The following is an 18501-nucleotide window of genomic DNA, read 5'->3' as shown; positions in this document are numbered from 1 at the left end:
TTTAGTACAGAACTCTGTGCACTGCACTTTCACTGACCTTTGTAGCATAGACCTCCCTGGTGTTAATTCCATTTTCAATACATGGTAAAGTAAATCATGTGTCAAAACTAGACAAATGGCATTAACTTTGTGCACGGCTTACACAGGAGTCACTTCAAACAAATACATTTGGAAAAGAGTGAAGCAGACCTGAATTGGAAAGAAACTTTCATGACATTTAGAGGGATTGTCCAAGGTAAATTTAAAGAGGTACATTGAAATCTACTTTGTACGATGTTACCTCCTCCTCCTCACAAAAATTACTTAGGAGGTTTTTAATAGCCATGTAGTGCAGTGCTTTTATCTCAACAATGCTATCAATACCATGGTAGAATATTTATTTGATACTAAAGCAAAGGAAGATATCAGCTAATAAAATATTATAGCTGGGTCTTGTATAAAATATCTTCCCTTCAGCAGACTCCTCTATGCATCAGGCAGTTCTTCTTCCTAGCTATAAAGAAGCCATCCCTTTGAAATATCACATTAAATGTAAATGTTTAAAAATATATCTATCTATCTATCTATCTATCTATCTATCTATCTATCTATTCCACTCTAAAACATATGGTACAGACCTTTCTATATCTGCATAAACTACCTCTTTAGATCCAACATTTTAACAAGCAGTATCATTGTAAACTTTAACCCCAGAGTTTACTTTGATACTTGTATTATAGTATTATTGTTATCTATAAATCTTACTTCAATAGTCTGATTCATTTAGGCTGATTTCATGCATCATAATGAACCATCTTTTAACATGACATACATGATCTAGGATAATAGATAGGCTTCTGTGGTCCCCTTTCATCTCCTAAAAAAACCTCTAGAATATCTACAAGTTTCCCGTTTGAATGACAAGGACAATTATGACCAACTAAATTACCAAATTTTCTAAATTCTCTCCCAATTGCTCATGCTAGTTAAGACTGAATCTTGTTTATGACTATAATGTTGAACCATGACTCATGTCTGAAAATATAGCTACATTCTGAAATAATTTTAAAATTTTTAGATTAATTTATGAGTATGACTAAATCATGTTTCTCTATTTTCACAATAGAGTTGAATGAGATTCAAATGAAAGTATATTCATTAGCAGGGAATATAAATCAGTTGATGGTTTATCTGAATATAACAAGAGCTAAGTTTCCTTCTAAGCTTCTGAAAATTCATTTGTGAATTAAATATGCAATATATCTAGTTTCCTGTTATTATATTGAAATCACAGGGGGAAAAAATTCATATGATCTTTTAGAACATTGTTATTTACTTAATTAATATCTTTCCAAGTATTCTCAACTATAGCTACTTACAGAGTAAGCCCACATTCAAAGCAAGACATGAATAATTCAAAATTTTAAACCTTGTTATTACAAAGATGTCAAGTTCACACATTGTCAACACTAATAAAACTTTCAGCCTTCTCAAACCAAAGACCTCCGTCAATTACTGTGTTCATCCTATCAAAGACTCCAAGGCAAAGACAGAGCTGGATAGTGCTTTAGTGAGAGAAGAATGTCTGCAAAATGAGCTTTTTGTGTTGGTCCAAAAAGAGAATGTTTTGCATAATTAAGACCTTCTACCTTTCACACAAATATCTACTCCATATTATAAAGGCTTGAAGATGAAATGCCATATCAAGAAAAATACAAAATAAAAGAGCAGGTTAAAAAATATACAAATCTCAAACAAAAGAGTGCAGTTACTCACATCATATATTATGGTAGGAACCAGAAGTAGTAAGGTCAACAAATTTCATTATTTTTTTTCCCTTTTGAACACAAGTTTGATGAATCTCCCAGTCTGTTGACCCATCACAATACACACCATTGATTGAACACTTTAGCTCAATAACAGAATGTGTTCCTTATTTTTTTTAAAAAAAAAAAGTGAATATATTCCTTGGTGCTATAATAATCAAATTCCATTATTAAAAGGCTAATGATTTCATCCTTGGGAATAAGGCAATAATATAATGAATGCCATAGATGACTCTAGGTAAGCTTGGTTGGATTATCATTCTGCTGGAATGGCTCCATCGTCAAATAACAAAGAAAGTGTGCTCCACAAGTATTGAATTGGCCTTAGTAGCCAAAAAATCTTTCTGCTTGCCATTGAAGGTGACCTTCCCATGTCTCTAACATATTCTCTGATGTTAGACCAAATTTAAAGAGATGTTATGGTGCTTCTACGCAACTTTACTGGTATTTATTACTTCAGAAATAAGCAAGATTTCTGCTGAAATCCAGAGATACATCCTTGATGTGCATTATGCTTCAGGGCATTTTGCTATATGACTTCAGCTGATGAAACACTATCTGGCTTCAGTGCTATCCTAGTTTATATTAAAACAAAATGCATGCCTAAATTTTCACCATTCAAAATATAAGGAAAAAATAAATTAGTAAAATACAATAAAAATCAGTAGTTAAAGCTTAAAATGGTGCAGCTAAATCAGTTACAACACAATGGTCAAATCAGTTGCATCTTGAGAGGCACTGAAACTATATATATGTGACAATTACAACTCATGCATGCATATTCAACAACAGACAATATCAGCAAGTAAGCAGTGGATAATGTCAAGTTTTATTACTGATGTTTCAGCAAATTGCTTATAGACCCTCAGAGGATCAATTCATCAATTCAGATTGTCAACATCTAGATCCATGTTAAAAGTTTTTACTGTCCTCCTTTAAAACACAAATGATTTCAGGGGCATACAGCCAAGTCAAGTGGCAGCCTTGAGCTGTTTGGAGGATAAACCTCAGAGTTTGGTAGATACAATCAAATCCAGCTGCTTCTATGGCAGCATATGGTTAAGTAAATCATGCCTGAGGCAGGCTGGATGGTAAGCAGCCAAACCTCTTTAAAATGGGCACACAGATTATTAAATCATCTTATTGCCAAGCCAACCACATGAAGACGTTTGCTGGTCTTCATAAGATCCTATGTGGTGGCCTCCTATAAGCTAACACTTGCTTAGACAGTACCACAAAAATTAAGACAAATTGTGTGGCTGTATAAGACCAGAGCAGTGCCAATGGCCTTATCTGAAAACTCTAGGGAATAAAATGTTTCTGTGTATGGTGTTTAAAGCAACGTTTCAGATCACAACTCTTCATGATCAATAAGGCAGAATCTATTGACAGGACCCATTTTCATTCAGAAGAAAAGTTCAATTCTGATAAGCTATTTGCACTGCATTTTCCAGGATATTAACAGAGGTGGTATTCAGCAGGTTCTGACCAGTTCTGGAGAACTGGTAGTGGAAATTTTGAGTAGTTTGGAGAACCAGCAAAAACCACCTTTGACTGGCCCCGCCCCCATCTATTCTCTGCCTCTTGAGTCCCAGCAGATCAGCTGGATCTTCTTTGGTTGCCCTGCACAGGAGAACAGAGCTGGAAATGAGGTTAGTGGGAAGGGGAGGGAATGGGGACGCCCACCAAGCCACACCCACAGAATCGGTAGTAAAAAAAATTGAATCCCACCACTGGATATTAAGCACGTGTTAACTGTGTTTCAAGTTACACTTAATTCTGATTTAATCCTTCAGACTTAAAAAAGTGAAGGAAATCTGTATGCTTCTTTTGCAACTCTGTTAGCACATTCTTTGTCAACCTCAGCAACTTTAAGATGTGTACTCTTCTAGCATGCTAGCTGGGGAATTCTGGGAGTTGAAGTCCACACATCTTAAAGATGTAGAGCAGGCTGTCAAACTCACAGCCCGTGGGCCGGATGCACTACGTGCTGGCCATGCCCACGTCCAGTTTAGGAAAGGAGAAAAAAGTCATGATACATCACGTGATGCCTCCATGATGATGCGAGTTTGACACCCCTGATGTAGAGGTTGAGTTGTAACAAACATAGCACACAGTTTGTAATGTCTCAGATACAGATATAGCAATTTGAGAAAATTGGAGTTCAATTCTTTTTTTCCCCAAGTTTTTCTTTTATCAACACATGATGAGGTTTAAAAGGGTGATTATTTTCCTTTAATTCTAGATCATGGTTTCTTAACCTTGGCAACTTTGAGATATGTAGACTTCAAATCCCAGGACTCCCCAGCCAGTTGAAGTGTATACTTCTTAAAAGTTTCTCAGGTTGAGAATCCTGCTTTAGAACGTTTAATTGAAGTATCTTCCTAAAAAATAAAAGACTATATTGCAGTGACCATAAATGACAATATATCATGTAATTCCATTCATTATATTGTACAAAAGCAGGTTTTTTGCATTTGCTAATATTGTTGTACCATTGATTTTGCCCTGATTATCGGCCATATTTGGTCTAGTGCCACCAGGGTAGAAAACGAGACATCGTGACTTCAAGCACTGCCTTAGCTATGAAAGCCAGCTGGGTGACTTGGTCCATTTATTCTCTCTCAGCCCAAGCCACCTCACAGGATTGTTGAAGGGAAAATAGGGAGGAAGGCGCATCAGATATGTCTGCTGTGTTGAGTTACAATAACAAAGATGGGATACAAATGAATAAACAAAAATGAACAGAATCTCTGCATAAACAAGCAAAAGTGAATGAATATCCTCTTTTTCTTTAAATGAAAAATGATTCCCCACTAAACAAATACAATCCTAAAATGTTAAAGCTATGTCTACCGTATAGGAATAATGTAGTGTTTTCAGCAATAGAGTTTTTCAAAGTGGAAATAATGTTGATATCATACTTAATAATGCAGGTTCTTCCTGAAGAAAAAGAAACTTTTCTTCCCAAAATAAACCATATTTTTTCAGCAGGCATACTTTTCTTAAATCTTATTCAAGGCCCTGGTCTCTTGATTCTGAAAGAGGCTGGAAATAGAGTGAAGGAAATAAGTTTCAGTTCCAGAGACATTTATTTATATTTTTAATTATTTATTATACACAATAGACATTTACTATCAGCAGGCTTAATTCTGCCTGTATTCTCAGAGAAGGACAAATTGAGTTAGGGGATTAGTCCCTCAGGCTTGTCAGAGAACTGATTCGAGAAGTAAAATAAAAAAGCAACAAGCAAGAAAGCACACAGGGCACAGAAATACAGCAATACATTTCTGTAGTTAATTGACCTACAATCCAACAGGCAATTTGTTCTTCCTCTCCTTGACTTATGACTCTCCTTTCTGATCTCTCTTTAATTTGTACTCCTTACTGCATCTTCACATAGAGCTCTGGTAAATTTAATGCAAATCTTATTATTTTAACTTTACTTTAAATGGAATCAGTACTTGTAATTTGCAAGTACAGTGCAGACTGTGAGGGCAATGGCTTGTAGTTTAGCATGTTTACATACACACTATGTCAGCAGAAACCACTCGTTACCATAGAAAGATTGTTGCATGTGCAAGAAATAAATAACCTTTGACATGCTGGTTAATTACATCAGTTAGCTGCTATCAAACATGCATGAATGCTGTGCTAATGAAAAACCTTCACTGTGCAAAACGGAATAGATCAAGATATTGGCAAGTACTATACTAGTTAAATCTTTATACAAATGTAAAGCAACAGTATTAGAGCGGCAGGCTTTAAGTTAAATGGAATAAAGGTTTTATAGAGAACAATACGTATGCTAATAGACACTCCACACTACAAATACAAGAAAATTAGAATATTTAAATATGACAGTGCAGTCAATTTTAACCATTAGCCTCCAGGCCAAGGACTGTCAACAACTCCCTGTTAATCCAAGTGATTTAGTTCTGCTTCTTGAGTGAGAAGCTCTTCACTTCGATTTCTCCAACAGCAAATAAATCTCTGTCACTTAAAGTTGGTAGCTTTATAAGAAAAATATTGCTTCAAAAGAGCTATTTGAAAATACAAAGGGGGCAGAGTCTGTCTGTCTGTCTGTCTGTCTGTCTGTCTGTCTGTCTGTCTGTCTGTCTGTCTGTCTATCTATCTATCTATCTATCTATCTATCTATCTATCTATCTATCTATCTATCTATCTATCTATCTATCTATCTATCCATCCATCCATCCATCCATCCATCCATCCATCCATCCATCCATCCATCCATCCATCCATCCATCCATCCATCCATCCATCCATCTATGGATCCTAGGTAGAGGCTAATATTAGCCTCTAGGTAGAAGCTAATATTTGGAAAAGATTCTCCTGCCTGAGCAGGGGGTTGGACTAGATGACTTCCAAGGTCCCTTCCAATTCTGTTATTCTATGGTTTATTCTATCCATCCATCCACCTAAAACTGGTATAGGTTAATGTGTGATAGACTGCTTTGCATACAAGCATCCGTTCAACCAAACTCTAGATGCCCTCAAGCACTTTTGATCTTCATGGATCATTCTGAATCATACTGAATCATACAGAATCAGAATGATCATACTGTAAGCAGTTGACTTTACCTAGATGCTTGTATTCTACTGAAACCAGTAAGAGTGAAAGCAATTGCCTAATGCAAATGCCTCCTTAAGAGCTTTGCTTAAATGAATTCTAAAAAAGCGTGAACCAAGCATCCCCAAGGAAGTTGCTAAAGGACACAGGAACAGAAACAGAAAATGTCACTTAAAAGTAGCCACTTGAGACTCCTAAGTATTAAGAGTCATTCCAACAATCCCATCAGCTGCATATGAAGTGATGATGAATGGATAGCCTTAAAAACATTTACAACAGAGCACAACATTTTTACTAATTAAATAAACAAAATGGTTTTCACATTCAATATACTTAAAAATGACATGGCCAAACCCTCTTATGTATCTTCGTTGCAAGAACTGGAAATGAATAACTAGATACTGTTACATTACTACAATTAATACATTATAATATTAAACTAACACTAACACTAAACAGGTTCGCACTGCAGGAAACCATTATATGGTTAGTCTCTGTTTCCTTGTGTGGGTGCTTAGAGCCCTGATTAATTGTTCTTTGTGTGTGTTATGGGGGAGGGGCAGGTTATTAAGCTAGAAGTGAATGACAGCTTTGGAGAGCAAACTGTCCCTTTTTCCACTGTTAAAAAATGCTGAATAAGATTTTAAAATCACCAAATACAAAAAAAAAAATTGATTACATTTCACTGGCAGAATGTTACGGTTAGGGTTAGGGTGCAGATTGCAAGACACAACTTGTAATGTCAGACATTGTGATTTGCTATTTCCATTATCTCTGGAAAATGTGAGTGTTCTTTTATTTCTCCAGAGGGATACAGTCCTTCAAAGCCTCCCCCCCCCCCCCCCCCCCCCCCCCCCCCCCCCCCCCCCCCCCCCCCCCCCCCCCCCCCCCCCCCCCCCCCCCCCCCCCCCCCCCCCCCCCCCCCCCCCCCCCCCCCCCCCCCCCCCCCCCCCCCCCCCCCCCCCCCCCCCCCCCCCCCCCCCCCCCCCCCCCCCCCCCCCCCCCCCCCCCCCCCCCCCCCCCCCCCCCCCCCCCCCCCCCCCCCCCCCCCCCCCCCCCCCCCCCCCCCCCCCCCCCCCCCCCCCCCCCCCCCCCCCCCCCCCCCCCCCCCCCCCCCCCCCCCCCCCCCCCCCCCCCCCCCCCCCCCCCCCCCCCCCCCCCCCCCCCCCCCCCCCCCCCCCCCCCCCCCCCCCCCCCCCCCCCCCCCCCCCCCCCCCCCCCCCCCCCCCCCCCCCCCCCCCCCCCCCCCCCCCCCCCCCCCCCCCCCCCCCCCCCCCCCCCCCCCCCCCCCCCCCCCCCCCCCCCCCCCCCCCCCCCCCCCCCCCCCCCCCCCCCCCCCCCCCCCCCCCCCCCCCCCCCCCCCCCCCCCCCCCCCCCCCCCCCCCCCCCCCCCCCCCCCCCCCCCCCCCCCCCCCCCCCCCCCCCCCCCCCCCCCCCCCCCCCCCCCCCCCCCCCCCCCCCCCCCCCCCCCCCCCCCCCCCCCCCCCCCCCCCCCCCCCCCCCCCCCCCCCCCCCCCCCCCCCCCCCCCCCCCCCCCCCCCCCCCCCCCCCCCCCCCCCCCCCCCCCCCCCCCCCCCCCCCCCCCCCCCCCCCCCCCCCCCCCCCCCCCCCCCCCCCCCCCCCCCCCCCCCCCCCCCCCCCCCCCCCCCCCCCCCCCCCCCCCCCCCCCCCCCCCCCCCCCCCCCCCCCCCCCCCCCCCCCCCCCCCCCCCCCCCCCCCCCCCCCCCCCCCCCCCCCCCCCCCCCCCCCCCCCCCCCCCCCCCCCCCCCCCCCCCCCCCCCCCCCCCCCCCCCCCCCCCCCCCCCCCCCCCCCCCCCCCCCCCCCCCCCCCCCCCCCCCCCCCCCCCCCCCCCCCCCCCCCCCCCCCCCCCCCCCCCCCCCCCCCCCCCCCCCCCCCCCCCCCCCCCCCCCCCCCCCCCCCCCCCCCCCCCCCCCCCCCCCCCCCCCCCCCCCCCCCCCCCCCCCCCCCCCCCCCCCCCCCCCCCCCCCCCCCCCCCCCCCCCCCCCCCCCCCCCCCCCCCCCCCCCCCCCCCCCCCCCCCCCCCCCCCCCCCCCCCCCCCCCCCCCCCCCCCCCCCCCCCCCCCCCCCCCCCCCCCCCCCCCCCCCCCCCCCCCCCCCCCCCCCCCCCCCCCCCCCCCCCCCCCCCCCCCCCCCCCCCCCCCCCCCCCCCCCCCCCCCCCCCCCCCCCCCCCCCCCCCCCCCCCCCCCCCCCCCCCCCCCCCCCCCCCCCCCCCCCCCCCCCCCCCCCCCCCCCCCCCCCCCCCCCCCCCCCCCCCCCCCCCCCCCCCCCCCCCCCCCCCCCCCCCCCCCCCCCCCCCCCCCCCCCCCCCCCCCCCCCCCCCCCCCCCCCCCCCCCCCCCCCCCCCCCCCCCCCCCCCCCCCCCCCCCCCCCCCCCCCCCCCCCCCCCCCCCCCCCCCCCCCCCCCCCCCCCCCCCCCCCCCCCCTGGATAAATCTCTTCAAAATATATCAACAATTTGTACTTTTTAAACATGACAAAAGAAAGAAAATATTAAAATGTACGTTCAAACTTTTATCCTGAAATGCAGACCCCCCATCATAAAAACAACCAACTAACCAAAAAATACTATATGCTTCTTGGAAATATCTACTATATATTTCCTCAATTTAGAACATTACACACTGACAGAGGCAATAGCTCTTAGGATTCCATTTCATTCGATGTTACCCCCCCCCCCCCCCCCCCCCCCCCCCCCCCCCCCCCCCCGTCTACCCCCCCCCCCCCCCAAAAAATCCTGGATCCGGCTTCAATATATCAGAAGGGCTAGGATGGGGAATGTTGGTGTACTGTTAACACAAAACAATCCCTTTTCACTAGCACTAATCTAGATTTCGGTCATGATCTACAAACCTGGGTCTGGGTATACATGTAAGATTGTTACTTCAGTAGCTAAAATAATGGTTTAATTCTATGTCTGAACCATAAGCCTCATCCACAAAAACTAAGGAGGAACAGATCCTCAACAATATTTATGATTTTATTTTACGCCCCATAGGAAGGTAGGGATCCCCCACCCCCCCCCCCCCCCCCCCCCCCCCCCCCCCCCCCCCCCCCCCCCCCCCCCCCCCCCCCCCCCCCCCCCCCCCCCCCCCCCCCCCCCCCCCCCCCCCCCCCCCCCCCCCCCCCCCCCCCCCCCCCCCCCCCCCCCCCCCCCCCCCCCCCCCCCCACAGGTCACTGGGCTTAGGTTTCTCCTTCCACCAACTGAATCACTCTATTGCGGTGCCTTTGGGGTATAACCCCCCCCCCCCCAAAAAAAAAAAATAATTCAGTGTAGTGTAGTAGGCATTTTCCCTTTAAAAGCTTTCATTATAACTGATATGGGAGAAGGACAAAATTCATCTTCAGTTGTTCATATCATTGTTAAGCTACAACCAGTGTTAAAATATGAAATTTCTCATTTCTAGTTTTCATAAGGGTGTAACACATTAATATTTGTTAAATCACATTTTACTTAATAAAACATCTTATTAGGAGAAACTTTTTGCCCTATGTAATCATTATATTAAATATTTTCATGAAAACATTAAAATTCACCATAAAGCCCAATGTTTCAGATCACAACTCTTCATGATCAATAAGGCAGCATCTATTGACAGGACCCATTTTCATTCAGAAGAAAAGTTCAATTCTGATAAGCTATTTGCACTGCATTTTCCAGGATATTAACAGAGGTGGTATTCAGCAGGTTCTGAATACCGGTTTGTATTTGCTAAAAATTGGAAAAGTGAGAAAATACCATTAGAGGAAGAAATCATTAAGAAAATATTGAACTGTGCTGAAATGAGTAGATTGACATTTGAAATTAGAGAGCAAGAAGATAAACAATTTTATGAAATTTGGGATCTTTTTTACCAATGGTTAGATAATGCAATATAATAATAGAATACTTAGAAACTTAGGAAATAATGAATATATATATTTCTTTTTTTTCTTTTTTTTTTCTTGGCTTTGATAACATTTTTAGAATATTTCACTACGATAGACTTGGTATGATTTTATGATTCGTAATAAGATAAGCTAAATAAATTATAGTCATCTCGTTTAAGTATGAATTACTAAAATCAGTTAAATGATTGTTTAATAACAATATTAGGATATACAATTGTTGATTGATAATATGAGTTACTATGTAATATAACTATTATGATGGTTATGAAATAGATGCACAAAAAGGAGTGATAAACCAACCGATGCACTGTCTGTAAATATATGAAGAATAATGATGTTTTTATGTCATGTCTTATGTTGTTTGTGTTTTTGTTTGTTGATAAAATCAATAAAAAAACCTTTTTTTTAAAAAAAAAAAATTCACCATAAAGCAAAGTATTTGAATTAAAGCAGAACCAACCCTCTACACCAGGGGTGTCCAACCTTGGCAACTTTAAGACCTGTGGACTTCAACTCCCAGAATTCCTCAGCCAGCAAAGCTGGCTGAGGAATTCTGGGAATTGAAGTCCACAGGTCTTAAAGTTGCCAAGGTTGGACACCCCTGCTCTACACTAACAAGATTATGATGATGATGATACTGATGATGTTGATATGGCACTGGGCAAAGAAACCTTCTTAGAGAGTACAAATTGGCAAACTTTTATTAAAACATCAAAGAGAAAATTAATATTCTCTTCTGCAAGTTATGTTCAACATTTACCTTAAAAGTTCAAAAATTAAGATGGAAAGTCAAAGGGAACTTTGGAAAATAGTACTTTTTAATTAAAGTTAGCATTTTTTTTAGCTTGGTGTGAGCAAGAACTCCTCTTGTTAAATAAATTATATACTTTCCAACCAAAACCAGAATAAAAGCAAAATGGGAAGATTGTAAGCAGGGAAGTGTTTGTTTTTAGCATTTTAAGAACCATCATAAAAAGATCATGAATCTTAATAAATTAAAGGCATTGGTTGTGTCTCAAAAGGACATTTATTTTTTATGGAGATAGAAATTCAAAAATTCATTCTGCACACAGCAGTTCTCTTTCAGCAACTGCCTTCATAGTCTTGGGTCACAAGAAGAAAGCTGATGGTGAACACACTCAAAACCGTAGAAATGGTGATAGCCTTTATAAGAATCCCTCCCATACTACCCACCTTTCAAATACTAGACAATATAGTATCAACAGTAGAGACCTTCAAATTTCTAGGTTCTACTATATCACATGACCTAAAATGGACACCTAACATCAAAAAGTAACCAAAAAAGCACAATAAAGAGTGTTCTTTCTGCGCCAGCTCAGAAAGCTCAAACTGCCCAAGGAGCTGCTGATACAGTTCTACAGAGGAATTATTGAGTCTATCACCTCTATAACTGTCTGGTTTAGTTCTGCAACCCAACAGGACAGACACAGAGGATAATTAGGACTGCAGAAAAAACAATTACTACCCACCTGCCTTCAATTGAGGACCTGTATACTGCACAAGTCAAAAAGAGGGCTGTGAAAATATTTATAGATCTCTCACATCCTGGACATAAACTGTTTCAACTCCTTCCTCAAAATGATGCTACAGAGCACTGCACACCAGAACAACTAGATACAAGAAGTTTTCCCCCGAAAGCCATCACTCTGCTAAACAAATAATTCCCTCAACACTGTCCAACTATTACAAAGTCTGCATGACTATTGTTAATCTTCTCATCACTCCTTATCACCCATCCCCTCCCACTTGTGATTGTAGGACTGTAACTTTGTCGCTTGTATCCTTACGATTTATATTGACTGTTTCCTAGTATGATTTGATTGCTGATTGTACCCTATGACTATCATTAAGTGTTGTATGTTATGATTCTTGATTCTTAACAAATGTATCTTTTCTTTTATGTATACTGAGAGTATTTACACCAAGACAAATTCCTTGTGTGTCCAATCAGTTGGCCAATAAAGCTATTCTATTCTATTCTATTCTATTCTATTCTATTCTATTCTATTCTATTCTATTCTATTCTATTCTATTCTATTCTACAGGTTGCAAAAAGCAGAAGCTACATACAGTATTGTTTCTACAAAGTTTGATATACCATACCATTTTATCTATGTATCAGTAACACATTGAGCCTCAGTGGAACAAACTTTTAAAAATTGCAATCCTAATTTATTCTGTAATAAACTTTCACTTGTTGATCCAAGATTTTCTTAGCTAGGTGACAAGCACTGGCATCATCCACTGAAGTTCTTTATTTCTCATCATTTTATACACTAACACAACACATAGTGTTATAGCAGCACAATTCACCCTGTGTCCGTTTCATACAGCACATGTGTGTGATCTGAAACACATTCAAAAGGTATGGAATATTATACCATGACAAAGCAATACTCATTTTGTCATTTGTCATCCAACCGAAAACTGCTTACTTCCTGGGACAATACCTTTAGCATTATCACACAACATCTGCCTATTCCAGATAAGAAATAGGCGGAAAGGATAGATGGATAAAAATGTCAAATCTAACATAAACATCTGGCTAATTGTACAACCTACAGTAATAATAAATATGAATGAATAATATGAAAATAATTGTTCCAGCTACTTTTGACAATAAAGGAGCTAAAATGTATTCTGATTCATTTATGTAACTCACTACAGGATTATCACAACGGATGACTTATCACTTTTGAAGTTTCTATAAAGTCATAGTTATCCCAGTGCATACAGAGTACACCCAGAGGGAGAGAAAGCATTGCCAGCTATTTTTCTTTGGCAGCCCATTGTCAATATGAGAATCAATGGGAAAAAGCAGAGAAATTCACCATAAAGAAGGGAAATAAGTAATAGGAAACAAGGAAGAGAGAACATGGCAAGGCAGAACTTGTTTTGTTGTTGGCTTGATTATAATGTCCAACATTCTCTCCATTTTGTCTAAAAGTTCTAATGACCAGGTGTGATATATATCACTTTTACCTTCCCAGGGCTTTCAAAAGCTCCCAGAGACCATGGAATGGAACTGAGGTTTAACATTTGATTTCCATCCATATCCATGCAGAATTCACAGGATGCTGGGCAGACATGGAGGCAAGTTTTTGTAATAGATTTATAAAAAACATTCAGTACGTGAAAATTAATGCAAGTTTATCAAAAGCATTTATCATTCAGCATGTTATCTGGGTAAGCAGTAACATGCTTCTGACATGAAAAAAATTGTTTGTTCACTTTAAGCAGCCTTGGTTTTTATGAGAAGTCAGCCAAAACTCCACCAGTCTAGCTCAACAAAGAAAAGACTTAAAAGTTCCTGAATTATCTGCTGGATTGAGCTATAACACATGCAGAAGCCCTGCAATAAATTTTTTTAAAAAGCTGTGGATTATGTTCTGTCAGCAGTCTCCTGTTTAAAATAAAAGGACTAAAAAAAAAAAAAAAAAGATGAACCACAGATTATGTCTGCTGGCTGTTTAGCTGATAAGCATGGTAATAAACAGGCAGCTAGTAAATAGCAGGAACCCAAAGAGAAAGCTGCCTCTGTCTGCAGATTGTAGCATATTACCAAACCAGTTTTATCCAACATTTCCTCCCAGACTTTTCCTTCACTGCTTGCCCTTTCTGTTTGCTTGACCAAAGCAGTCAGTATTTCACTGAAGCTGCATGAGTCAGCATTAACTGGCCTGCACAGAAAATAAAAAACACAACCACCACAACTTTCCTTCACAATATATTTCAGTCTGATGGGCTTGCAAGTCATGCAAACCTTAAACAGAATGAAGGGAAGTCACCATAAATACCTTTTTAAAAAAAATCAGGAAAAAGACTATAACAAATCAATACTGAGATTTCATGTGAGCTTTTAGTTTGGCTCCTGGTGTTAATTTTCTTCCTGGTACAGGGTTTACATTTTTTCCCCCTGCCGTCTGTAGACTCCTTATTAACCGTAATGTTGATTACACTCTTAGGGCATCAACTAGGTTGCATATAATTTGTCTAATTAAATGTAAATACAAGATGTTTTGTGGTACACCAGCGTGTCTCAGGCTCACACATGCAGACCTTGGGCATCATGCTGTGGCCTTTAATGAGGACCTAAAACACCAGTTTAACTTGCCTTCAGTTCATTCGCCTTGTTAAGGTAGTTTTTAAATTCATCAAGAAAAATAGCTTTATTAAGTTCCTGAAACTCTTGAGGGTTTGGGGCTAATCAAGAAGGAAAAGAATGGCCAATCAAGCAAGAATCCTAGGCTACATGTTCTAGCTCCCATCCACAAGGACATGCCATCCAACGGCACCCAGGACGGAAACCTTTTCTGTCACTGGACTCACTCTTTGGAAATTCTGAGATCAAATTGGCTAAATCTTTTAGCCAAAGATTTATGGCTCAAAAAGAACAGGGAAGAGCAACCAGGATGATTAGGGGATTGGAGACTAAAACATATGAAGAACGGTTACAGGAACTGGGCTTGGTTAGTCTAGTAAAGACAAGGACCAGGGGATACATGATAGTAGTCTTCCAATATTTGAGGGGCTGCCACAGAGAGGAAGGGGTCAAGCTGTTTTCTTTTTTCTTTTCTTTTTTGAAAATTTTATTGATTTTTAAAAACAAACATAAACAAACACAACCTAAAACATAAAAACATAAAAACATAAAACATCTTTTTTGAAAGCAGCTTGATCCCAGGTTACATCTCTTCGTACAGACACAAATTCAAGTTCATGCTCATTTTTATATACCATTCCATATCTTATTACCATTCTATATTTTCTATATAGCTTCTCCCCTCTTTTAACTTTCTTAATTTTATTTTATTTATTTCATCTCAATTCAAATCATTATACTTATATTCTTTGTCTGTCCTGTTGCAGCTGTCTATTATCTTTTCTCATTAAACAGAATTTCTCCTGTAATCACTAATTGGAGTATGACGCCTTTATATCTTTCCCCTAAAATTATAACACTTAATATAATATATAACTTCCGTTCAGATTCTGCTTGGTACATTCTAAGACTACACACTGTATTTTAAGAAAAGAAAAAATTATGAATATATAATATAGTTAAAACAACAATCCATACCAGTTCAATTCTATCATTAATATTAATATTCATTTAAATCTTAAGCATTTTACACATTACTTTTCAAATAGATATCATACTTCTATGGGAACACTTATAAACTTTCCATAGTTACTTCCCCCCCACTTCACTTATATTTTATAAAACATTGAGTAGTTAAAATGTTCCCATTCATTCCTAATTCAATTCTCTCATTTATCTCATTTCATTTATTTTATTCACAAAAGTTTCACTGAATTAAACTGACAATTTTATCCCACTTTTTAATCATATGTTGTTTCCAATTTTCTAACATTATTTCTAATACAAATATAACAATACAATCTGATGTACCTTTACAGAATTCCTTTTTAAGTTAAATTTTCACCCATTATCTCTGAATAGGTCCTGTTTCTTTACATCTTGCTCCAAACCTTTGTAACTTCTCTTCCCTTCCTTCTTCCCTTTCTTCCCCTTTTTACCCCCTTGTCTCTCTACCTCCATTTCCCTCTTCTGTATTCCCCTTTTCTGTTGCTTTCTAACATTATATCCACTTTTCACATTATTTTTCCCTTTTTTGGCTGTTTTTTTAGATCTTAAATTCTCCATTCTCTTTCCCCCCTTTCCCCTTTCTTCCCCAAATAGAGTTACTTGTTCATTAAAGATGGCTTCTTCTTTGTCCCAATCTTCTTGTTGCAGTCATTTCTTGTAGTTTCTCGTAGGTACAAATCACAATTTCTAAAAATTGGAAAACAGAGCCAAAAGACCCCTTCCCTTCTTGTGCCTCTTCTTTATATTTTTTAAATTCCATTTTCAGTTCATCCACAAGTGATGTCATTGTAGAATTATTTTTTTTAGACAACCACCCAATTGTTTTTAGTCATTCAAATATAATTTCCAAAAGTCCCAAAGTCACCAAGCAATCCAAATACACACAAACTGTTTCTTTTCACACTTTCTTCTTTTTTCACTTTCTCTTCCTGGGGTTACTATTTAGTTGCAAAGTTCCAGTTAAAATGTATCTTTTAAAAGTCTTATTAAGATTTAACTTTAGATTCTTTTGAATTCCAGGCAGACTCCTCCTTCCAAATCCTGATCTTGTTCTTTTCCTCTCCCTTCCCACTTATAGCAAAAACAAATTTTTTAATGTTCAGATATCTTTATTGTCCCCTTGGCATTTAATTATAAATATAATTATAATTAAATGCCAAAGGGTCAAGCTGTTTTCTAAAGCACCTGTAGGCCAGACAAGGAGTAATGGATGGAAACTGAACAAGGAGAGATTTAACCTGGAAATAAGGAGAAACTTTCTGACAGTGAGAATAATCAACCAATGGAACACCTTGCCCTCAGAAGTTGTGGGAGAGCCATCACTTGATACCTTCAAGAAGAGATTGGACTGCCATTTGTCAGAAATGGTGTAGGGTCTCACACTGGGGCGGGGGGGTTGGACTAGATGACCTACAAGGTCCCTTCCAACTCTGATTATCTGTTATCTGTTAAAATATCTCTAGCTTTTCAGAATAGGCTTTGCCTTCTGGTCTGGGGATCTAGGAAGGCGGGGTATGGAAGTTGCAAAGTGGCCATTGTAAGAGATGACCAGGCTGAACCTGAAGGAGGGGTCAAGCACATCATCAGTTTTGAGTCCCTTTGAACCCACAAGAGATCTAAGTCCATCCCACCGTGAATTCTGTCGGCCCTTATTTACCTCCAATTTCCTTTGACCGTTAGTAGTTCTTGTAAAGAGTATTAGCATGCAGTAAACCTGAGGTAATTTGAACCATTCTAATGGGCTGTCTGCTAAATCAAAGCAAGGCTATGGCATGCAGTTGAAGAAAAAAAAAAACCTGGAATGCCCATAATTGTGGAGTCTGTCTGGCAAGAGCAAAGAATGTTTATTCACAGAGAACATGCACGTTTAACACTAGTATCAATTCCAGGTGGTTAGAGGACAGATAATTGTAACAAAGAGTTAGACATCTTGCATACCTCAGCTAGAATTTAGGAATAGGGATGGCCTGGAGAAAATAGAATGTGTATCAGATAGGACAATTGTTAGATCATTACTAAAATGTATACTAGATCAGGGGTCTCCAACCTTGGCAACTTTAAGATTTTGGACTTCAATTCCACAGAGCTGGCTGGGCAATTCTGGGAATTGAAGTCCACAGGTCTTAAAGTTGCCACAGTTGGAGACCCCTGTACTAGATGATTTGTTTTATATATTCACGTTATCATGCCTTCTGCTTTAGTGAAAATATATAAAACTTTCTTAATTCTATTGTTTGGGGTTCCTAGCATTGGAATGCTTTAATAAAAAGAAATAAAACTTGCATCTTGTGTCTAGTGTTCTTCATCGTCTTTGTCACCAGGCTCAAGCCTGAATTTGGGGACAATAATTCTGGCTCCTTACTTTTTATGCTTGAAAGCTGTATTGCTAAAGAAATTGGGTGTGCTATGACACAGATTTTTTTAAATAGTTTTTAATGTTATTTTTAATCACAGGTAGCCCTTGACTTATGGGAAGAGAATTGGAAACAGAAAACCAGTCGTAAATTCTTATGGTCATAATTTAAGTTACTCACATGACCAGAAATAATTTTATGGCCTTTTCATAGCAGTTTCTGTCAAATGATTGGGTGTTTTTCTTTTGTTTTTTTGTCAGAAATCATCAAAACAGACCGCAGTCACGTGACCAAAGTTCATAAAACTGATTCATCCAACATGCGGCCTCAGGTTCCACGAGGAACCACAATCATTTTTCAACAGATGGGGGTGCTTTATGGGCCATTATAACTTTGAGGAATGCCTATATTTCTGTTGTTATTCTTCTGTTATTTTTTGTATTTGTAACTTTATAAGCTGCCCAGAGTACCTATGTGTGTTCAGTGGTTATATGAATTTGCCCAATAAACAAACAAACATGACTGAATTCAGTTCCAGTGACTCTGCAGATACATCCTTTATGCTCGATTGGCTCCTGCTCCTATCTACGTTTATATTTATTTCTTTTCATTAAAAATTATAAGTAGGAAACTTGCATGTTGTAGAACAAAACAATGGCTTCTAAGCACTTACAAGAATTCCTCTGCATCCCACAGAGATCCCATCAGC

General features: G+C 41.7%; 1 protein-coding gene across 12 annotated transcripts in view; it reads right to left on the bottom strand.

Annotated features, from left to right (window-relative positions):
• Window positions 1-18501, bottom strand: part of NFIA (nuclear factor I A) — a 479105-nt gene that overhangs the window by 235436 nt on the left and 225168 nt on the right. The gene's annotated exons all lie outside the window — the stretch shown is intronic.

This window comes from Notechis scutatus, chromosome 3, assembly GCF_049901735.1.
Source record: "Notechis scutatus isolate UNSWTSFEM ecotype Mainland chromosome 3, rNotScu1.2, whole genome shotgun sequence".
In the NCBI taxonomy this organism is placed as follows: domain Eukaryota; kingdom Metazoa; phylum Chordata; class Lepidosauria; order Squamata; family Elapidae; genus Notechis; species Notechis scutatus.
This window is presented reverse-complemented; position numbering and strand designations above follow the sequence as displayed.